Here is a 21,809-nt window from a genome sequence, read left to right as displayed (position 1 = left end):
ACACCTTATATTTAGAGACATTAGATTCTCTATGATAATTCTCTAATGATAAATGTATCAAATATATGTATGTATATGTATATATATATATATATACATGCAAACAATTGCTTTGTTTATTATACTCACATCTGGTGTGTATATACACACATTCACATATATACATACAGTTTAGTATGTACATATAAAGAATATTATATATGCATGTATATGCATATATATACACATATATATATACATATAAATATGTATGTATGTATGTATATATATATATATGAGAGAGAGAGAGAGAGAAACAAAGAAATACAGACAAACAGCGAAACTGGATGGATACCTACCCTAACTATTAATAGTGCTTACCACTGAGGACTGAATTATAAGGGGGCCTCCACTTCCTATGTGATATCCTGCAGTGTTATTTGAATTTGATACAAAAGCATACATTGATTTGGTAATACAAAAATCTCAAAAGCATAATTATTTAGGGGACAGTATGTAGAAATAGGCTAATAATGAACACTTATTTAAATGAATTGCCCAATGTTCTACAGAAATACAAGAGCTATGGGCTTCTTGGGTGGCAAGAGTCCTGGGCTGCAGGAGGACGGAGTTGGGGACAGGCTGGAGATCAGTCAGGACCCACTTCGGTAGATCCAGGAGAAAATGAGGTGTGAATTATATGCACACTTTCATTACTGAGGTTTTGCTCCTACTCTTCTCCAAACAGAGAATTTGCTACTTTACCCACTTCTCCACCTGAGATTCTGTTCAACCTTCAAAGCTGAGTTTAAATCCTAGTTTCTCTGTAAAGCCTCTGCATTTCCAGCCCTTGGTAGAGTTACCCCCTTAGTGTTTCCACAACACTCTGTTTCTTTAAGTACTGCACTTCTGCCTTGTTCTGTCACTGGTTATTTATATCTCCTAAACAGACTGTAACGACATTGAGGATAAGAGCCATTTCCTATTATTAAAACAAACAAACAAACAAAACCAACTTAACAATTTTAGTGCAAGGCTTTGCGTGTCATTGATTCTCCATAAATGCTCATAAATGAATATCATTAAGAAAATATTGAGACGGGGCGCCTGGGTGGCTCAGTTGGTTAAGCATACAGCTTTGGCTCAGGTCATGATCTCACGGTTTGTGGGTTCAAGCCCCACATCGGGCTCTGTGCTGATAGCTAGCTCAGAGCCTGGAGCCTGCTTCAGATTCTGTATCTCCCTCTCTCTCTGACCCTCCCTGCTCACGCTGTCTCTCTCTGTCTCTCAAAAATAAAAAGAAAGAAAGAAAGAAAGAAAAATAAAAGAAAATATTGACATAAAAAGCTTTTTAAAGCTATGATTTCATTTTTTCTCTGTTGATGTCACTTATCATAAATCCTTTTCTCTTAATTTTATAACATTTAAATTTTAAAAAAGGTCATAATAACCCTGTCCCTAAATAAAAGCTTATTTTCCCCAGAAGTGTAATTTAATGTTACACATATCAGCATCTATTTCATGGGATTTCAAACTCTTGGTCCATAATAATCACCTAGAAAGTTAAAACACACACACACACACACACACACACACACACACACACAATTCCCCAGTGCCAATTCCAGATATTTTGGTTCAGTTGGTCTGAGGTGGCCCTTATTGTAAACATCAGGTTGTACCCCAGTTGAAGTATTCCTGCTTTGGTTGATTGATTTATGCCCCTGGGGCATTTCTTATGACATTTCTCTAAGAGAGAGAAATCAAAGACTTCACATAGATCCACTAGAGATCAATCTTGGCCATCTGGCTGATCCCCGGATCCTCCTTATTTCCACCAAAATTCTAGAAATGTTTAAACTCCGCTTCACTGCCCCCACACCACACACATAGGCCAGTAGCTTTATTCTTCACTTTTTTCACTTTTTTCTAATTTCCTTCATAATTTGACATATTATAATGAATTTTGTCTTTTTGTTTTTATAGTTCACTATGAATGCCTTTTAAATAATTCTTCCAACTTTATTGTTTCATATTTTTTCTTTAAAAAATTTTTTATATGTTTATTTATTTTTGAGAGAGAGAGAAATAGAGCATGAATGGGAAAGGAGCAGAGAGAGAGGGAGACCCAGAATCCAAAGCAGGCTCCAGGCTCTGAGTTGTCAGCACAGAGCCTGACGTGGGTCTTGAACTCACGAACCATGAGACCATGACCTGAGCCGATGTTGGACATTTAACCAACTAGGCCACCCAGATGCCCTTGTTTCATATTTATTCAAAAACATCCTAGGCATACTAAAACACATAGATACATGTGTATTGCATATATGCAAGCACACGTGAACACAGAGGTGAGTATATCTGTCCCTATGTTGTTCTGCTGCTTGGTTTTGTTTTTGAAACTTGTTCTGGGATCTTTCAAATATAAAAATGAGCATATAAGAAATGAACAGTTAATAAATGGTAGTGCAATTCAAATGGCCAATAAACATGAAAATATTCTCAATCTCATTATAATTAGAAAAGTGCACATTTAAAGTAGAATAAAAATGCATTTTACATCAATCAGCCTTAAACTTTAAAAGTTTGACAAGGGGAGTTGTAAGGCAATGGAGTACCAAAATACTGCTGATTGAGTGTCAGTTAGTACAACTACTTTGGAGAACAAGTTGGTAGTATCCAGTGTATTAGTTGGCTACTGCCATAATAATGCTGTGTCAAAACAAAACAAAACAAAACAAACATACACCAAAAAAACTCTTCAAGTCAGAAAAGATTACTTAAATAGGACAGAAAAGAAAAAGAAATGAAAGAAAACTATGATAAAATAAACTCAACTCCTCATTAACACTATTAAAAGAGTGAAAAGGGAATCTACAGACTAGGAAAGGACATTTGCAGTAATATATTCTACGATGGACTTGTATCCAGAACATATATTGAACTTCTACAAATCAATAAGAAAAAGACAAAAACTTAAAACTAAAAATAGACAAATATCTGAACAGTCATGAAAGAGGGTATTCAAGAGACCAATAAGCATATAAAAAGATGTTGTTCATAAGTAGGATGAAAGTAACAGGATGGAGAAAGACCTACCATGCAAACAGAAAAAGAGAACTGGAGTGGCTAAACTAATATCAAAGTAGACTTTAATACAAAAGTTTGTAGAGATAAATAGAGACAATTCTATAATAATAAGAGGGTCAGGAAGATATAATAATTATATAGATATATAGAGATATATTTACCTAAAACTGAGCCCCAAAAGACATGAAGCAAAACTTAACAGAATTGAATGCAGAAATTGACAATTCATTATAACAGTTGGACTTGAATATGCAACTTGCCATAATGGATGTTGAGCAACTAGAAAAAAGGGCAGCAAGGAAATAGAATACTTTAACAACACTATTGGACATGTTATAGTCCGCCTCACAACAGAACACACATTTTCTTAAGTTCACATGAAACCTTCTCCAGGATGGACTTTATTGTAGGCCATAAAACAAATCACAACAAAGCTTAAAAGACTGAAACCATACAAGGCATGTTCTCTGATAACAGTGGAATGAAATTAGAAATTAATAACAAAAAGATTTGGAAATTTTACACATATGTGAAAATTAAACAACATGGTCCTAAATAACCAATGAGTCCAAGAAGAAATCCCAACAGAATTTAAAAAGTACTTTGAAGTGAATGCAAACAAAAAATAGAACATAACAAAACTTATGGGAAGCAACAAAAATAGGGCCAGGAAGGAAATTTATACCTGTAGACAGCTATAGTAACCAAGAAGAATGATCTCAAATCCAAAGCCTAACCTCCCACTTAACGAGACTAGAAAAAGAAAAGCCAAAATTTGGTTCTTTGAAAGGACTGACAAAACTGAAAAGCCTTTAAATAAACTGACCACGACAACAAAAAAAACCTAAAGTTGCCAAAATCAGGGGCAAAAAGGGTCACCCCCATTAACCTTACAGAAATCAGAAAGAGTACAAGGGCATACTATGAACAAATGCCTGTCAATAAATTAGATAATCTAGATGAAAAAGACAAATTTCACTCAAAACTGATTCAGGAAAAAAAGATACTATACAGACTAACATGAAAAGATTGAATTAGTAAATAAAAACTACCCACCAAAAAAGCCTAGGTACAAATAGCTTTACTGCTAAATTCAACCAAACATTTAAAGAATTAGTAGAGGGATGCTTGGCTGGCTCAGTTGATGGGCCATGTGACTCTTTATCTAAGGGTTGTGAATTCAAGCCCCATGTTGGGTGTAGAGAGGATGAAGGAAGGAAGGAAGAAGGAAGGAAGGAAAAGAAAGAAAGAGAAAGAAAGAAAGAAAGAAAAAGAACGAAAAGGAAAGAGGGGGAGAGAAAGAGAGAGAGCAGGGAAGAGGAATGAAGGAAGGAAGAAAAGAATGGAAGAATTAATGAATTAGTATAAATCCTTCTCAAAGTCTACCAAAAAACAGGAGAGACAGTACTTCCTAATTCATTCTATGAGTTCAGGATAATCTGATAATAAAGACAGACATCACAAGAAAAGAAAACCATAAACCACTGTCACTTATGAACATGGGTGCAAAAATTCTCTGCAAATACTGGAAAACTAAATCCTACATTATATGAAAAGGATTATACACCATGACCAAATGGGATTTATCCCTGAGAATTCAAGGTTTGTTCAACTTATAAAAGTCAATCAATGTAATACATCCTATTAATAGACTAAAGGAAAACCACAGGATCATCTAAATAGAGAAAAAAAAAAAACACTTGACAAAATCCAACACACTTTCATGATAAAAACACTCAACAAATTAGGAAAGAAGGAAATTTCCTTAGCCTGATAATAGATCATTCATGAAAAAGCCATTGCTAAAATCCTACTTATTAGTAAAAGACTGAAAACTTTTTCCCTAAGATCAAAAAACCAAGACAAAGATGTCTCTGTCCTCATCACTTCTATTTAACATTGTACTGGAGGTTCTGGCCAAGCAATTAGGCAACACAAGCAAACAAAAAAAAAGAATCAAGACAAGAAAAGGGGAAGTGACCCAAGTTCTTTTACCCAACCCCAGGTTTGCCCCACCACTCAAAAGACCAATATTCAAGAGACAAGTTTCGATTGGAAAAGGAATTTGAGCTTTATTCAGGAGGGCAGCCACCTGGGGAGAAGGCAGACTCTGTCCAAAAGCCAGCTCCAGGGTTTCTGCCTGGTCCAGGGGGGTTTCTAAAGGGTTCAGGGTAGTTAATCGGCCAAGGGAGTGCAGTGGCCGGCGACATGTCCTGAGCATGCGCAGACTCCGTATTGCCAGCTACAAACGCCATCTCGGGGCTCCCAGGCTGTGCCTGGGGGCCCAGTTCCTGTTTTCCCACGTGCGGGAGTGCTCTATTATTTCTTCAAAAGAGGGCAAGGTCTACAGAAACACAAAGGGACGTTAGTAAAATTATTTGTGTGACCTAAAAAAGCAAAGCATTTTGCTAAAAATTTGCTAGGCTAATCAGAACGCCGAGGTAGCTAATCAGAAAGCCGAGGCTGCTTCAGACAGGCTTTGGAACTTCTGAGGCCTAGGAACCTTCCAGTCCTTTGTTCCGCAAGGCCTGTGGTCTGTATGCCATAAATCTAGGGACTTAGGTCAGCACTAAGGAACGTGTTAGCTTGAAGCAAGTTAACCCTCAAGACCGGGTGGAGTGCAGTTACACTTCTATTTGCTGATGACAGGATTTTGTACCGAGCGAACCCTAGAGAATCCACCAAAAAAAAAAAAAAACCGATGAAAGCTGATAAACAAGTTAATTTGAGGAGCAGGATACAAGAATACTATGTGGAAATCAGTTGAATTTCTATATACTAGCAATGAGCAATCTGAAAATTAAATTAAGAACACAATTTTATGTAGAGCAGCAACAGAAAGAATAAAATGGGAATACATTTACCCGAGGAAGCGCAAGACTAGCAGACTGCGACAATACATTCTTAAAGAAAAAGCAAAGAGGCTCTAAGGAAATGAAAAGACATGCGGTGTTTATACATCGGAAGACATGATATTGTTAAGATGACAACAATATGTAAATTGAGCCATAGATTCAATGTGATCTATGCAAGAATCCAGCTGCCTTTTTTGCAGAAATGGACAAGCTATTCCTAAAATTCATATAGAAATGCCAAATAATTTTGAAATGGTTGGTGTCCATCTATAAGAGAAGGGGGAAATAAATCTTGGCATTTTTATTTTTATTTAAAAAAAATTTTTTTAATGTTTATTTATTTCTGAAAGAGAGAGCACAAGCAGGGGAGGGGCAGAGAGAGAGGGAGACACAGAATTCTAAGCAGGCTCCAGGCTCTGAGCTGTCAGCACAGAGCCCTACATGAGGCTCAAACTCACAGAATGCGCGATCATGACTTGAGGCGAAGTCAGACACCTAACCGACTGAGCCACTCAGGCGCCCCAAATCCTGGCATTTTTATACAATGGGATATAACACGGAAATAAAAAAGCTACTTCAACATTCAACAACATAGTTGACTTTCACACACATAAGCCTGAGCCAGGCACAAAAATGTTCACAATAGAAGTATTCTAAGTTCTATTGGCATGAAATTCAGAAATAGGCAAATCTATGATGTCAAATGTCAGAAGAAGGTTACCTTTAGGGAGTGGTATTGACTGGTAGGGGAATGAGGGAGCCTGCTGGCATGTTGGAAATGTCTCATACCTTGATTGGGTGGTATTTATCTGGTTGTCTACATATTATAAATTCATTGAGGGGTGCCTGGGTAGCTCAGTCGGTTAAGTGCCCAACCCTCAGTTTCCACTCAGGTCATGATTTCATGGTTGGTGAGTTTGAGCCCCACTCTGGGCTCTTTGCCCATGACTTGGAAGCCACTTGAGACTCTCTCTCCCTCCTTCTCTGCCCCTTCCCCACTTGTACTTTCTCTCTCAAAATAAATAAACTTTAAAAAAAATCATTTAATTCTACCCTTAATATTAGAGATCTTATGCACTGTCCTATAAATGTTAGACCTTAATATAACACAGGAAAATCAGAAGTTTAAATCCCTTCACTTTGTGTGACACCTGATTGGCTCAGTCTGTGCCGTATTTGACTCTTGATCTCGAGGTTGTGAGTTTGAGCCCTGCCTTGGGGCTAGAGAATGCCTAAAAGTATTCTCTTGGGTGTGTCTCATCTCAGTTTCTCTACTGCATTAATTAATTTAACCATCTATAAAGAGTTTTGATAAAGATCATAGCTATGGTGTTTATTGAAATTTATTGGATTCTTTGGTCCCATTCTAGATCTGCTAGATTGATATCTGTAGGGTAGAGACTCAGGACAATGCATTTTTAGCACAGAAGCTGGAGAGGCACTGTAATAGGGAGAGAGAGCATCAGGGAATCTTACACACAGAAGGCCAGGGCCCATGCCATCCCCCACCCCTGCTCTAATCAGCTCCTCTGTAGCATTTTCAAACCAACGTCAGGCAGAAAAATTGAGAGTCATTGTGTATTGTTTCAGCCTTGATGTGGGGGAAGCAGAAGACTGTCTGTCTTCTAATCCTTGGCAGGATATGCCTTTCGGATGTGCCTTTGTTTGGGTTCAAAGTTCCATCCCTTTTTTTCTCCTTTGCAATATAAAGGAATTCAAGTGTTTCACTGGGTATTTTTTCCCCCTCCCTAATAATCCTGGTTGAGCTGGAGTATTCAGAGTTTCACAGGTTCTTGTTTGTTTGTTTTGATTTTTGGGTTTTGAAGTTAGAGTAAAGGAGTTTTATCTTTATGTTTTTCTTTTCTTTAAAAATTTTTTTAAAAATGTTTATTTATTTTTGAGAGAGAGATTGACAGAGCGCTAGTGAGGAAGAGGCAGAGAGGAAGGGAGACACAGAAACTAAAGTAGGCTCCAGGCTCTGAGCTGTTAGTACAGAGCCTGACGAGAGGCTCAAACTCAGGAATCTCGAGATCATGAACTGAGCTGAAGTAGGATGCTCAACTGACTGAGCCACCCAGGCACCCTCCGCTTTATGGTTTTCTTTTCTCTTCTTTTTCTTTATTTCTTTTTTTTTTTTTAAGGTTTATTTACTTTTGTGTGTGTGTGGGTGTGAGCGAGGGAGGGTCAGAGAGAGAGAGGGAGGTACAGAATCTGAAGCAGGCTCCAGGCCCTGAGCTAGCTGTCAGCACAGAGCTCAACGTGGGGCTCAAACCAACAAACCGTGAGATCATGACCTGAGCCGATGTGGGAAGTTCAATGGACTGAGCCACCCATGCGCCCCAAGGTTTATTTACTTTTGAAGGAGTGAGAGACAGAGCGTGAGCTGGGAGGGGCAGAGAGAGAAGGAGACACAACATCCGAAGCAGGCTCCAGGCTCTGAGCTGTCAGCACAGAGCCCGATGCAGGGCTAGAACCCACGAACTGTGAGAGCACGACCTGAGCCGATGTTGGACCCTCAACCTACTGAGCCACCCAGGCATCCCTGGCTTTGTGTTTTTCTTAATTACGGTATCTATGGCTTCCATATGCAACGTTTGGACAGTATTTTATGTTCCACGATGATCTGTAGGACAGAATTTAGTTGTTAATCGACTCCCTTGTGCAGGTAGCGGACATGAAGAAAGCCAGTCAGTAATGTGGCCACCTTGTACTTTGAAACATTTTTCGAAATCAACACATGAAGCTGGTGGTAGGGGTGTTGAATAGGTGTGTAAGAAAGTGAATGAAGGTGGGGGTGAAATTATAATGGCTCTATCTTTTGTAAACACAAGTGTAAGTACTGTATACATTTTAGTTAGTAAGGTGTTTGGATAACAATGTTCTTAGGGTGTGGAACGTGTCACCAAAACCCAAAATAGTAGGCTGGAAATTAATTTTCATTTAAAATGAGTTATGTCTTCTTATGGAGCTCCATAAAGGCCGATCCCAAATTACCCTGGATCTGCCCGCCAATGTTCATGATCCTTCGCCTAATATAGTTAGGATCACGTCGGTGTAGAAAAACACTATATTTCATTCAAAAACGGTTCTCCTTCAGGAGAAAAAGTTAGAAAAAGGCATCCCTCCTTCTGGCTGATGAAGCCTAGAGTTAGGAGGCTTGGCCTGACACACAGAGCCCCGGCAGGGTTGCAACCTTTTCTGGTGCCCTCTGGTGTGTGGCCTTGTGCAAGGCCCAGCTGTGTGTGGAGCCAGTGGAAAAATGACAGTATTGCATGCCTTCCCAGAACCTCTCTCTCTCTCTCTCTCTCTCTCTCTCTTTTAAAAAAATTTTTTTTGAAGTTTATTCTTGAGAGGACGGGAGGGGCACAAATAAGAGGGAGACATAGAGCCCAAAGGGGCCTCCAGGCTCTGAGCTGTCAGCACAGAGCCCGACGCGGAGCTTGAACCCATGAACTGTGAGATCATGACCTGAGCTGAAGTTGGACCCCCAACCCACGGAGACACCCAGGTGCCCCTCCCAGAACCTCTCTTTCTCCACATATTGGCTCTGCTAGGACAGTGGGCAAGGATTGAAGTACGTGGACTCATTTATTATGAGACTGATGGGGCAGAGGCCTTTACCCCACTATGCAGGAAGAGAACCTACTCGGCCTCTTTTGGAGTTGTCCCTCCTTTGACAGTGGCCACACTGGCCCCGAGAACTGTAGAAACTCTGGGCACTTATGACTCCATCTAAAACCCCCTGCACTAGGAGAGCTAACTGAACTGCAACCTGGCTTCCAGCAGCTCCAAACCCTGGGATGATCTGGCCCTGCTTGAGTTCCTGTCTGGAAAAGCTCACGGCTGCCAAGAGAATTACTTTTCGTTCCAGCCAACACATGACCAAATGCCCTTGACCTCCCTTTCTTAGAGGATTCATTTCACACACACACACACACACACACACACACACACACACACACACACACACACACCTTCCAGTTGTAAATCCTTCCTCTGTCCCTTTGAGATGTGCATGTATCTCCCACAACCCAGGAGTGTCTTTTCCAAAAACCTGAAAGCCATTTCTTTGAAATGTAATAATCCAGTTAACAGGACCTCTGTCTCCTAGGCTCTGTGGGAAGCAGAAGCCTAACTTGGATAAATTCCAGTCCGCAGTCACAGATGGATGAATCACATTGACATTAACTGATACTCCTGCCCACTTTTTGTAACTTTTCACTGCTCCAGCTCTGAGCAAAACGGCCTTGTTCCTCCTCCCTCGTTGAACTGCACTATGGTGAGTTGGCTTCTTGGTGAGTTACAGATGGAGACGACCCCAGGTGGAATTGTAACCCAAAGGAAATTTTATTTGCAGCAAATAAGATCATGGAGAATAACTTTGAAAGCCATGACTCCCTGAGCAGGGATAGATGGGTTCCTTTAATATACTACAGTTCAGGATAAATATTCAGAAAGGGGAGCTTTGTCTTTGCTTGGAAAGGCTGGCAGAAGGTTGCTCAGGCGTCCTTAGAAAATGTGCCTGTATACACGCACCGTCTGTTATGTTAGTGAAGCTCATGCTCCTTCTAGGGCAGATAATTTTTTTTAATAGTTTATTACCAAGCTGGTTTCCATATAACACCCAGGGCTCTTCCCCACAAGTGCCCCTCTCCATGACCATCACTCCCCCTCCCCTTCCCCCCTCCCTCTTCAGCCCTGTTTGTTCTCAGCATTCAAAAGTCTCTCATGATTTGCCTCCCTTCCTCTCCCCAATGCTTTTCCCCCACTTTTCCATTCCCATGGTCTCCTATTACGTTTCTCCTGTTAGACCTATGAGTGACAGCATATGGTAGCTGTCCTTCTCTGCCTGACTTGCTTTGCTTAGCATGACACCCTCGAGGTCCATCCACTTTCCTACAAATGGCAATATTTCATTCTTTCTCATTGCCATGTAACACTCCATTGTGTATATATACCACATCTTCTTGATCCACTCATCAGGTGATGGACATTTAGGCTCTTTCCATGTTTTGGCTATTGTTGACAGTGCTGCTATGAACATTGGGGTACAGGTGCTCCTATGAATCAGCACTTCTGTATCCCTTGGGTAAATCCCTAGCAGTGCTATTGCTGGTTCATAAGGGAGTTCCACTGATAGTTTTTTGAGGAGCCTCCACACTGTTTTCCTGAGTGGCTGCACCAGTTTACATTCCCACCAACAGTGTAGGAGAGTTAGGGCAGATAATTTAATGTTACAGTGAAGCCAAGGTAACTGGCAGACAAAGGAAAGGGGCCAAGGGCACACTCTGAGAGTTGGTATAAACTAGATGGAGTCTTGGGCTCCTTATCTACAGTAAGGAATGCAGGGCCTTGCTTACTTTTGAAATGCACTTTGAGTTTTACCATTGATTTACTGTCTCTGATATGGTTAGACTATTTCCTGGCCTCATAGAGCCTGTTAGTTTTTGCATTCCCTTTGTTCCCTTAAAATCTTAACTACCAAGATTTTTGTGTCTTTTGTAGTTCTGATACCTCCTAGGAGTTCCACAAGTTGTGTTCTAGGCCAGGACAGATGGTGGAAAATAAGATGATTTGTCCTGTTTTACAAAATCTGCCTCTGGTCTTTCTTTTTCTGGGGACCACTGACTCTGCTTACAGTTCTGTTTTCAAAATGTTCAGTCACCTCTGCACAAATCAGAACTGAGGTCAGCTCTTTCCCCTGACCATGATAGTTACTGAAAAAAATCTGTCTTTACCCTCTTTAGCCAGTGTTTTATCTTTGATAGTTCTTAAACCAGCCCTTACCCACTTCTTTCTATGAAAGTAATATAACTTGCTGTAACTTAATGTTCTAGCACTCATATTTTTCCATGTTGCCTATCTAGTTTCCATAAACATAGTGCTATTTTTTTTTTTAAGTTTTATTGGTTTAAGTAATCTCTACAGCCAACATGCTACTGGAATTCACAACCCAGAGATCAAGAGTCGAATTCTCTTCTGACTGAGCCAGCCAGGTACCACCAATAAATATAATACTTAATCACTGCACAGTATGGGTTATGTGCTATAAATTTCTTAACCAAAAACCCAATAGATATTTTATTATAAAAGGACTCAGTGTTCAGCATGGAAAATGAAAAAACTGCTATAAACAAAATATGAATCACCTATCTAGTTATCCTCCTACTTTGTTTTGCCTCTTCCTAATCCATTTTCCAACTTTTGCTTTTAACATTTCAATATATGTCCTTATGGCCTATATGTTCTCTGAATATATCCTTATGATTAAGCATTATATTAAAAGCAAAAGTGAGATCTTACTTTTTAAACAGATGTCTTTTCTACGTAATATTTTCTGATGTTATTAAATATTGTTCATAAATGCAATTTATTTTATTTTATTTTCATAAATGCAATTTAAAAAGGACACAACATTGCATTTTTGGTACATTGGATGTGCCAACATTTATTTCACAACTTCTTGGTGGGCTTTCCTGTTCTCTCTCCACCACCAGTACTTCCCTATTACAACAATATTGTAAGCAAATCTTTGTGCTTATCCTTAATTAGTTCCTTTGGATAAATTCTGAAGGGAGAATTTAAGTCCACTGAAGATCAACTCCTTTTTCTTTTGGCTTCTATAACATCACAATTTCCCTTTCCTCTCTCGTCCCTTTCACTTCCCACATAAGGTCTTCTTATGAAAATTTAGATTATCAAAATCTAAATCCTACTAGATTTTGGCTGTTTTTTCTCCCGTTCTTCCTCAGCAAGCTCACTCATCCCATGGCTTCTATTACCATTCCTGCACTGATGGCTTTCCATCTAAACCAGTTCCTAAAGGTCTATTTCATGTGTCTTCATTTGGGTATCTAACAGCACATAGCAAACATCGCCAACGGGTGCCTGGGTAGCTCAGTCTGTTGAGTGTCTGACTCTTGATTTCCACTTGAGTCATGATCCCAGGGTTGTGGGACCAAGTCCCGTGTCAGGTTTCACGCTGAGCATGGAGTGTGCTTATGATTATCTTTCTTTCTTCCTTTGCCTCTTTTCCCCACTCAAGTGCTCGCTGTCTCTAAAAGAAACAAACAAAACAAAACAAGCAAACAAACTCAACACAGCCAAAATGGAATTCATGATTTTTGCCTCCCAAATCCTCATCCTCCAGGGATTCCTACTTTAGTGAGCGGCACCACCATCCACTCAATGGTTCAAGCTGAAATTTTGATCTTGCTTGTCTTCTCTATTACGTGGCACATTTTGTCAAGTCCTGCTTGACTCTACTTCTCACTTTTAAGCTTTAGAATTCATGTACTTCTCTTCATCCTCACTGTGGGCTCTAGACCAGACTCTCATCAGTCCGTGTCAGTTCCATAACTGGCTCCTTGCCTCCAGTCTTATTTTCTTCAACATTTTCCACATTGCAGTCTGAGAAAATCTGCTAACATGCAAGTGTGGTCATGTCACTCTGAAATTTAAACTCTTTAAATGGCTCTCCATTGCCTTCGGGATCGAGTCTGTACTCTTTATCATGGCTGACCAGGGCTTTTTAAAAGAATAACTGGTCCTGCCTGTTTCTCCAGCCTCATTTCTTGACACTCTACACTCTGCTCAAAGCCTTGGTTGTCTTCTCAGTTCTGCCAGGAAGCCATTGTTCTACAGGCCACAGTCACATTTCTAGCTGGTCTGCCAGTCTCATCCATCGCATTACCACACCACAGAGTCCGTCTAGTGCAGTGCCTGACATAACAGACGTTTTAAAACACATGTGTTGAGTTAATAAATGTATAAATGTTTGGTGCAAGGTTGTTAATACATGTATTTTCTAGAAGGTGGATACATGCTAACTGAGAAGAGGTATAGTTAAGTCTATGGTCTAATGCCTAAGTCTAGAGTAATTGAGAACAATGGTCAGATTCCTGCTCTGTACCTTGGGTCAATTTCCTGCTCCAGCAGCTTGGGTCAATTTCCATACCTGTCTAAACCTGTTTCCTCATCTTTGTTTATTTATTTATTTATTTATTTATTTATTTATAATGTTTTATTTATTTTTGAGACAGAGAGAGACAGAGCATGAGAGGGGGAGGGGCAGAGAGAGAAGGAGAAACAGAACCGGAAGCAGGCTCCAGGCTCTGAGCTGGCTGTCAGCACAGAGCCTGATGCGGGGCTCGAACCCACAAACGTGAGATCTGACCTGAGCCCAAGCCAGAGGCTTAACCGACTGAGCCACCCAGGCGCCCCTGTTTCCTCATCTTTGTAATGAAGATATAGTATCCACCTCAAATAGATAGTGTGCGGAGTAAGCAAGACACCTGAAGTAAAATGTTTAGTACTGCAAGGGAGGAAAACGTTCCTTTCTTTCCTTTTAAGTTCTTTGGTTGCTCTAATAATTAAATTAACATAAGACAGATTAACAGGAGAAAAACTTAATTACATAAATAGGAGCCCCACAGAGACATGAGAGGCTCTTTGACAGGCAGTTGAGGTTCATATACCATCCTGAGCTAAAGAGAAGAGGATGAAAGTCTGGGATTTCAAAGGGGAGAAATATTGTTCATAGGGAGATGGGAAAAGGTATTCAGTAAACAATGTTTGTCATGCCATGAGAAGGAGTCTTATGTTAAGAAAAGTTAACTTTGGTAATAGCTCTCTTCCTGGTACAGGCTTTCTATCTAACTTTTTTTTTTAATGTTTTTGAATTTATTTTTGATGCAGAGAGAGACAGACCATGAGAGGGGGAGGAGGAGAGAAAGAAGGAGACACAGAATGTGAAGCAGGCTCCAGGCTCTGAGCTAGCTGTCAGCACGGAGCCTGCGTGGGGCTCGAACCCACAAACGTGAGATCTGACCTGAGCCGAAGTCGGAGGCTTAACCGACTGAGCCACCCAGGCGCCCCTCTAACTTTTTTAGGGCAGTTAAAGGGGAGGTAAAACGTTCTGAGTCTCCTGAGCCTTGATTGTCTTTAGATCCAAATAATATGCATGCCAAAGTGGTACATTCTGGGGTGGCCTGCTTTGAACCCCATCAGTACAATATCTGGCATAGAAGTGTTTAATAAATGTAATCCAACAATAACGACAATGGAGATTATGATATATTGCCTCCAGATGGGTGTTCCCTTTTGCATGCCAACTTATTATACTATTTAGCTCTTTCAGTAAGCCTTCTCAGTTGCTATTGGCAATTAAAAATAATTCCTCCTATTGCCTGCAATAAGAAAGGCAAACATTTTGCATTTCTTTGATTAATAGCAGTATACCTATTATTAGACATTCCTGGTATTTATATATTTTGGCTTTCTTAAGGAAAGAAAGTGCTTCAGGGGTGCCTGCCTGGCTCAGTTGGAGGAGCACATAACTCTTGATCTCGGTATTGTGAGTTTGAGCCCCATGTCAGATATAGAGATTACTTTAAAAAACTTCATAAATGTTAAAAAAAAAAAGGCTGGAGCACCTGGGTGGCTCAGTCCATCAGGTGATGACACTTGATCTCACAGTTCGTGATATCAAGCCCCGTATCGGGCTCTGGGCTGAGAGCTCAAAGCTTGCCTGGGATTCTCGATCTTTCCTTCTCTCTGCCCTCCCCTGCTTGCATGCATTTTCTCTCTCTCTCTCTCAAAATAAATAAATAACCTTTAAATAAACACATTTTTTAAAAAGGCTAAAAAATACTTCCATGACATCTTCATCAACGTAACTTTTTTTCTTCCTAAATGAGTTCTTCAGATAGATTTCCAAGAGTAGTGTTATGGTAACACATTTACATTTTCAGAAGTTTTGATTTATATTGCCAGGTTGCTTTCTGTAAAGGACAAACTACTTCTAATTTTATAATCCCTCCCTAAATCCTGAGTCTTCCACTTGTTTTTAATTAAAAATGAAAAACATAATTATACTTTTCTTTTTTTTAAATTTTTAATGTTTCTTTATTATTGAGAAAGAAACAGAGCATGAGTGGAAGATGGGCAGAGAGAAAGGGAGACACAGAATCTGAAGCAGGCTCCAGGTTCTGAGCTGTCAGCACAGAGCCCGACGTGGGGCTCAAATCCACAAATTATGAGATCATGACCTGAGCCAAAGTCGGATCCTTAACTGACTGAGCCACCTAGGCGCCCCATTTTTCTTTATATCCTTTTTGTATGTGGCATGATGATCACTTTGGCCAGGAACTTGTTTCCAGATGACTGTCATCATTTCTAGACAGTCACTTATCAACTTTTCTTACAGTGATATTAGAGACTGACTGCGGTCATATGTGAAATGTATTAAAAATGAAATGCACTATGGGGCGCCTGGGTGAGTCAGTCGGTTAAGTGTTCAGCTTCGGCTCATGTCATGATCTCACTGTTCATGGGTTTGAGCCCATGTCTGGCTCTGGGCTGACAGCTAGCTCAGAGCCTGGAGCCTGCTCTGGATTCTGTATCTGCCTCTCTCTCTGACCCTCCTCTGCTCGTGTTGTCTCTCTGTCCCTCAAAAAAAAATAATAATAATAAATAAATAAAATAAAAAACAAAAAAGAAATGCACTACATGATTAACGATATTCTTTTCATAGTCAAAAACTGGTGTGGCTTTTTTATCACCAAGTACTAGGTAGATAAGTCACTGATTTCTGCAGTTACTTAATAGGGCAGCAAAATCAAATAATGTTATCTCTATAGGGTAGCATATATACTGTAGAAGAATGTTCCCTTTTTCCTCCCAGCTATATCAAGAAGACAGTGTTTAACTTTGACTTTTAGTTAGGGTTGCATTTGTTGGCAGTAACAGAGAAGACTGGAGGTAGGCGCTGTGGAATGGGTGTGGCAGCTCCAGAATGTCATCATTGTCCCAGCTTCCTCTCTCTTGACTCTGGTATAAGTTACACATGGATGCCATTCCCTCGGTCAGCTCCTGGCTTCATGATGGCTGCTCTGATCCCAAAAAGAAGTCTTCCTCCCAAGTAGGAAGAAGAAAAAAGTACAAATGGCAAAAGGCAATGAGATATCTGAGTCTTTTTTTCTTTTTTAATCAGAAAAACAAAGGTTTCTGGAAAGCAATACTAAACAACCTTTTGTTTACATTCCCTTGGCCACAAAGATTGTATAGCTATCCCAGTTGCAAGGGAATCTGGGGAGGAAAATAGTTTTTGTCGGGCACATTGCCACTCTGAACAACAGAGGGGCTATCAGAGAAAAGTGGGGGGAATGGATATTAACTAAGCAACTTGGCAGTATCTGCCATAGATGTAAATATGTGTATAATTTTTCATTAGTAAGATGAAAAATATCACGTTATTTCCCTTAAACCCAAATTGAACTTACCAAATACTTACTCTGTGATTAAGCTTCTGTTTCATATTAGACCAAACCAAACTAGAAGAAACAAGTGTAGCTGGACTTCTCAAACCTGTTATTTCTCTTGTTCTTCAGGTTCTTTCCACCCATCTCCCTCCACCCCAGGCATAGTGTCACTCAGGAATTTGAAATCTGCAGACAGTAGTAGTGTCTAACACAGAAAACCCCATCTAAAAACTGCTGCCTTTAATCCTTAAAGCATTCCTGTGACATATTTCATACACCAGAGAAAGAAACAAGGCATTCTAGGGTATGATGTCCCTTTTCTTCTGGTGCAAGGAGGAAGGATTGCCTTCTCACTTCTCCTTTGCCATGGCTGACATTATCAGCTAACTAGTTAACTAATAAGCTAATATTTTAGATCTGGAAGTCTCTGGGCTGCTTCATCCATTAAAACTTGCCTACTGGGATTTTAGGAATTTAAAACATATATACTCTCTATATTAGATCCTAGTTCTACACATTTTAGTCTAATGGAGGGTCAAAGATGGTAGTAAATCTCTTCTGGGGAATCGTATTTCTTCCTCAGACTAAGTAAATATAAATAAAAATAAAACTTAAAATTACGCTTATGCTCTGGAACCTGGAAAAAAAACCTTGGAGAGTAATTACCCTTAAAAGATGCAGAAAGGTTTATTTTTAAAAATTTATTTATTAAAAATAGTTTCTTAATGTTTATTTATTTGGGGGGGGGGGAAAGGGGCAGACAGAGAGGGAGACACAGAATCCGAAGCAAGCTCCAGGCTTTGAGCTGTCAGCACAGAGCCCAACGTGGGGCTTAAACTCACAAACTACGAGATCATGACCTGAGCTGAAGTCGGATGCTTAACTGACTGAGCCACCCAGGCACCCCCAGAAAGGTTTAAAAAAAATTATTTTTTGCCTTTCAAAAACGAACAGATACAGTTTTGTTTCACATATATGAGGAAGTCTTACAAGTTTCCTAACTCAGAGTTTAATTTTCTCTTCATGTCCAGGAAAATACCACTAGATCTAAGAAACAGTTTAAACATGAAGGGAATGAGAATTTGATATATTTTAGGGCTTCAAAAGCAAAATCCAATCATATGGCAAAGGATTTTGGGCACATAAAAGGTGGTATAGAATACTGATTCAGGATGTGTGCCATTGAGCCAAACTGCCAGAATTATCAGCTGTGTGAGCATGGGCTGATTACTTAGCTTCTCCATGTGCCTCAATCTTTCTCAGGTTAAATGGGGACAATATTAGTAAGTACTTCAAAGGATGATTATGAAAAATAAATGAGTTAATTTCCAGAAAAAGTTAGTAGAGTGAGTATCTAACCATTTGTTACCAATCAAAAACATTAGCCATTATTTTTGCCATTAGGAACTCTCTTTTCCAGTGCTATATAAGGGCTCTTCTCTGGGTCATTTGTGTCAGCAACCTCTAAAATCCAGTTGTGACAATCTTCTCTTAATATAGTTACACCTCTGGGGTACCTGGCTGGCTCAGTTAGAAGAAGCTGTGACTCTTTTTTTTTTTTTAAGTTTTTCTTTTATGGTTGAGAGACAGAGAGAGACAGCACGAGCAGGGGAGGGTCAGAGAGAGGGAGACACAGAATCTGAAGCAGGCTCCATGCTGTGTGCTGACAGCTAGCTCAGAGCCTGACGCAGAGCGCAGAGCTTGAACCCACGAACCGTGAGATCATGACCTGAGCCGAAGCTGACGCTCTACTGACTGAGCCACCCAGGTGCCCCGGCTGTGACTCTTGATCTCTGGATCATGAGTTCAAGCCCCACACTGGGTGTAGAGATTACTTAACACAACAAAAAACACTAAAAATGCGATGGGAACTCTTTGCATGTTTCCTTCTGCTTATAACTTAGTAATAATTAGACCAAGCATATACAACAACAAAAACCAAAACAATAATGCTTTTACTCTCTATAAAACTTTTTATTTTTTAAATTTATTATTATTTTTTTAATTTTTTGAGAGGCAGAGAGAGACAGTGCAAGCAGGTGACGGTCAGAGAGAGGGAGATACGGAATCTGAAGCAGGCTCCAGGCTCTGAGCTAGCCGTCAGCACAGAGCCTGACGCTGGGCTTGAACCCACGAACCACCAGATCATGACCTGAGCCTAAGCTGGACGCTTAACTGACTGAGCCACCCAGGCGCCCCTACAAAACTTTTTAGACCAAAGCCTCAAATAGATTTCAAAATGTTTTTTTTGTTTTGTTTTGTTTTGTTTTAATTTATTTTTAATTGAATTAATACAGTGTGCTCTTGGTTTTGGGGTAGATTCCCATGATTCATCGCTTACATACAACACCCAGTGCTCATCTCAACAAGTGCCCTCCTCAGTGCCCATCGCCCATTTCTCCCCGCCCCCGCTTCCCTTCAACCATCCATTTGTTCTCCGCATTCACGAGTCTCTTATGGCTTCCCTCCCTCCCTCTCTGTAACTATTTTCCCTTCCCTTCCCAATAGTCTTCTGTTAAGTTTCTCAGGTTCCACCGATGAATGACGTCATAGGGTATCTTTTTCCATCTGACTTATTTCACTCAGCAGAACCCCCTCCAGTTCCATCACGTTGTTGCCAATGGCTGGGTTTCATCCTTTCTCGTTGCCAAGTAGTGCTCCCTTGTACAGACACACCACATCTTCTTGACCCGTTCGTCAGTCCAGTGGTCAGTGTCCCCACTTGTGATGTGAGCTGCTTATGGCACCTGCCTCCGAACTGGTCAGGATTACATGAGGCACCGCGTGAAAGCGCTCAGCGGTGACGAGCAAGGCCACGGTCATACTGACCCCCCACCGGCGGGGCTCACCAGGAGGACAGTGGACAGCAGGGGGAGCGCCCGGCCAGGCCGGAGTCATTTACAGCATGTATTAATCTGATAAAGGCTCACTTTTTAATTCTTTGCCCACTAACTGCTCATGGATTCTCAAGAGTATGGGTAAACAGGCAAGGAAGATTTAATGAATTGTGGCCAAAGGGGTAAGTAAATTATTTTATTTTTTCTTAAACACCCAAGACCACGAATGCTGCAAGTAGAGACAAGAGAATGGAGTCAGAGTGTCCTCATGGAACAGTCCTCACATAAGTAGGAGACAGCACCTCTTCAGTGGTTCTCAGAAGGCAGGATCCTTGCCACTGGAAGACAGATGCTTGGAGGGGGCCACTGGACTCTTTTATAGGGCTAGGTGTAGTTCTGATGCCACCAGAGTGGCCAGACATTGGGGAATAAGGTCCCTCAGGCACAAGTACTCACCTACAAAAATTATGGCTAAAAGTCAGTCACGCTCTTGACTTCAAATATTCTGAACAAGTTGTTCTGGCTAGCTTCCTACTGAGGCCTACAGCTTCAACAACTGTAGCCTCTGGTAACAAAAAGAACACCTTCCCACAGTGGCAATTGTTTGGGATTACCCTGGAGACTCCTACTTACATACAGGCCTAAAAATAGAAAAAGGGTTTTATAACTTCATTCATTCAATGTTTGCTGTGCATAAAAACCAAACTATTCAAAAATTCTGCTCAATTAGGTTTAGTTTATTAGGGTCCACTAAAAATGGTAAATCTTTGGTATGTAACACTTAAGATTCCTGTTAAATGTTACAGATAAAACATAGTAGATGTGAGCTTATTTTTTAAGAGCAACTCGGGGCAGAAAAGTCTATACGATTAAAAAAAAATCCGAGTCCAGTATGTCTCTATCAACAAGTCTTCTCTGAAGTATTTATTGATCTTGTTGATCATCATTAAATTTGTGAAAGACTGGTATTGTGATTGCTAAGCATTTTTGAGGCGTGAAAGAAACAATTTGCAATGTACTGGGTGAGCTGAAAACAACGCCACAGCTCTTGGATGCTAAGTTTATTTTCTAGAGTTTATGTATAAAAGGAAGTCTTAAAATTACATAGAATACTGATCCTCGATACCCTTCTTAAACATAAACCACAGCATGCATTACTTTTAAGAAATCTACCATGCTTTAAATATTTCAGAATATATCTTGCTTTCATTGGAGTGTAATTAGCAAAAGGGCCCCAAAGTGAGGGGCAGGGAAAGAGAAAGACAGGAAGGTGGGGCCGCCCTCCTTCTGGGTCTGGGTTAGTTTGCTTGTCCTACATTCTGAAAGAGAGAAGGTCAACGCCAGAATTTAGTGATTCCTTATTATCTTAAGATGGAAGTCGTGGCTCTTGGGCTAGTCCAGATTGTGCATGGAGAGCTCGATTTCCTTTTCCCTTGCAACCTCCTAGGTAGTTGTGGGTTTAGGAAGGTGGTGGCCGGGCGCAGGCCCACGGTCCTCGCCCGCGCCCTCTGCATCGAGCCCAGAGGCCGGGATGACTTGGCTCACCCAGAGTAAATTCTGGGAGGGCGCGCGCCATTGCCAGGCTGGGGTGTGCAAACGGGATTCTGCGAATGTTGACATTAAGGGAATACGCAAATTCAGCGTCGTAGTTCCTGCAGCTGACTCGCACCTATTTTTGTATCTAAGCCAAGGTCACTCTTTAATACCGGGCCACAGCCCTGAGCTGGGGCGTCGCGCTCAGCCTTGTGACGGCGGCCCAGGCGGGAGCCAGGGGCGAGGCGGGGGCC

This window comes from Suricata suricatta, chromosome 6 (assembly GCF_006229205.1).
Source record: "Suricata suricatta isolate VVHF042 chromosome 6, meerkat_22Aug2017_6uvM2_HiC, whole genome shotgun sequence".
NCBI lineage: Eukaryota > Metazoa > Chordata > Mammalia > Carnivora > Herpestidae > Suricata > Suricata suricatta.
This window is presented reverse-complemented; position numbering follows the sequence as displayed.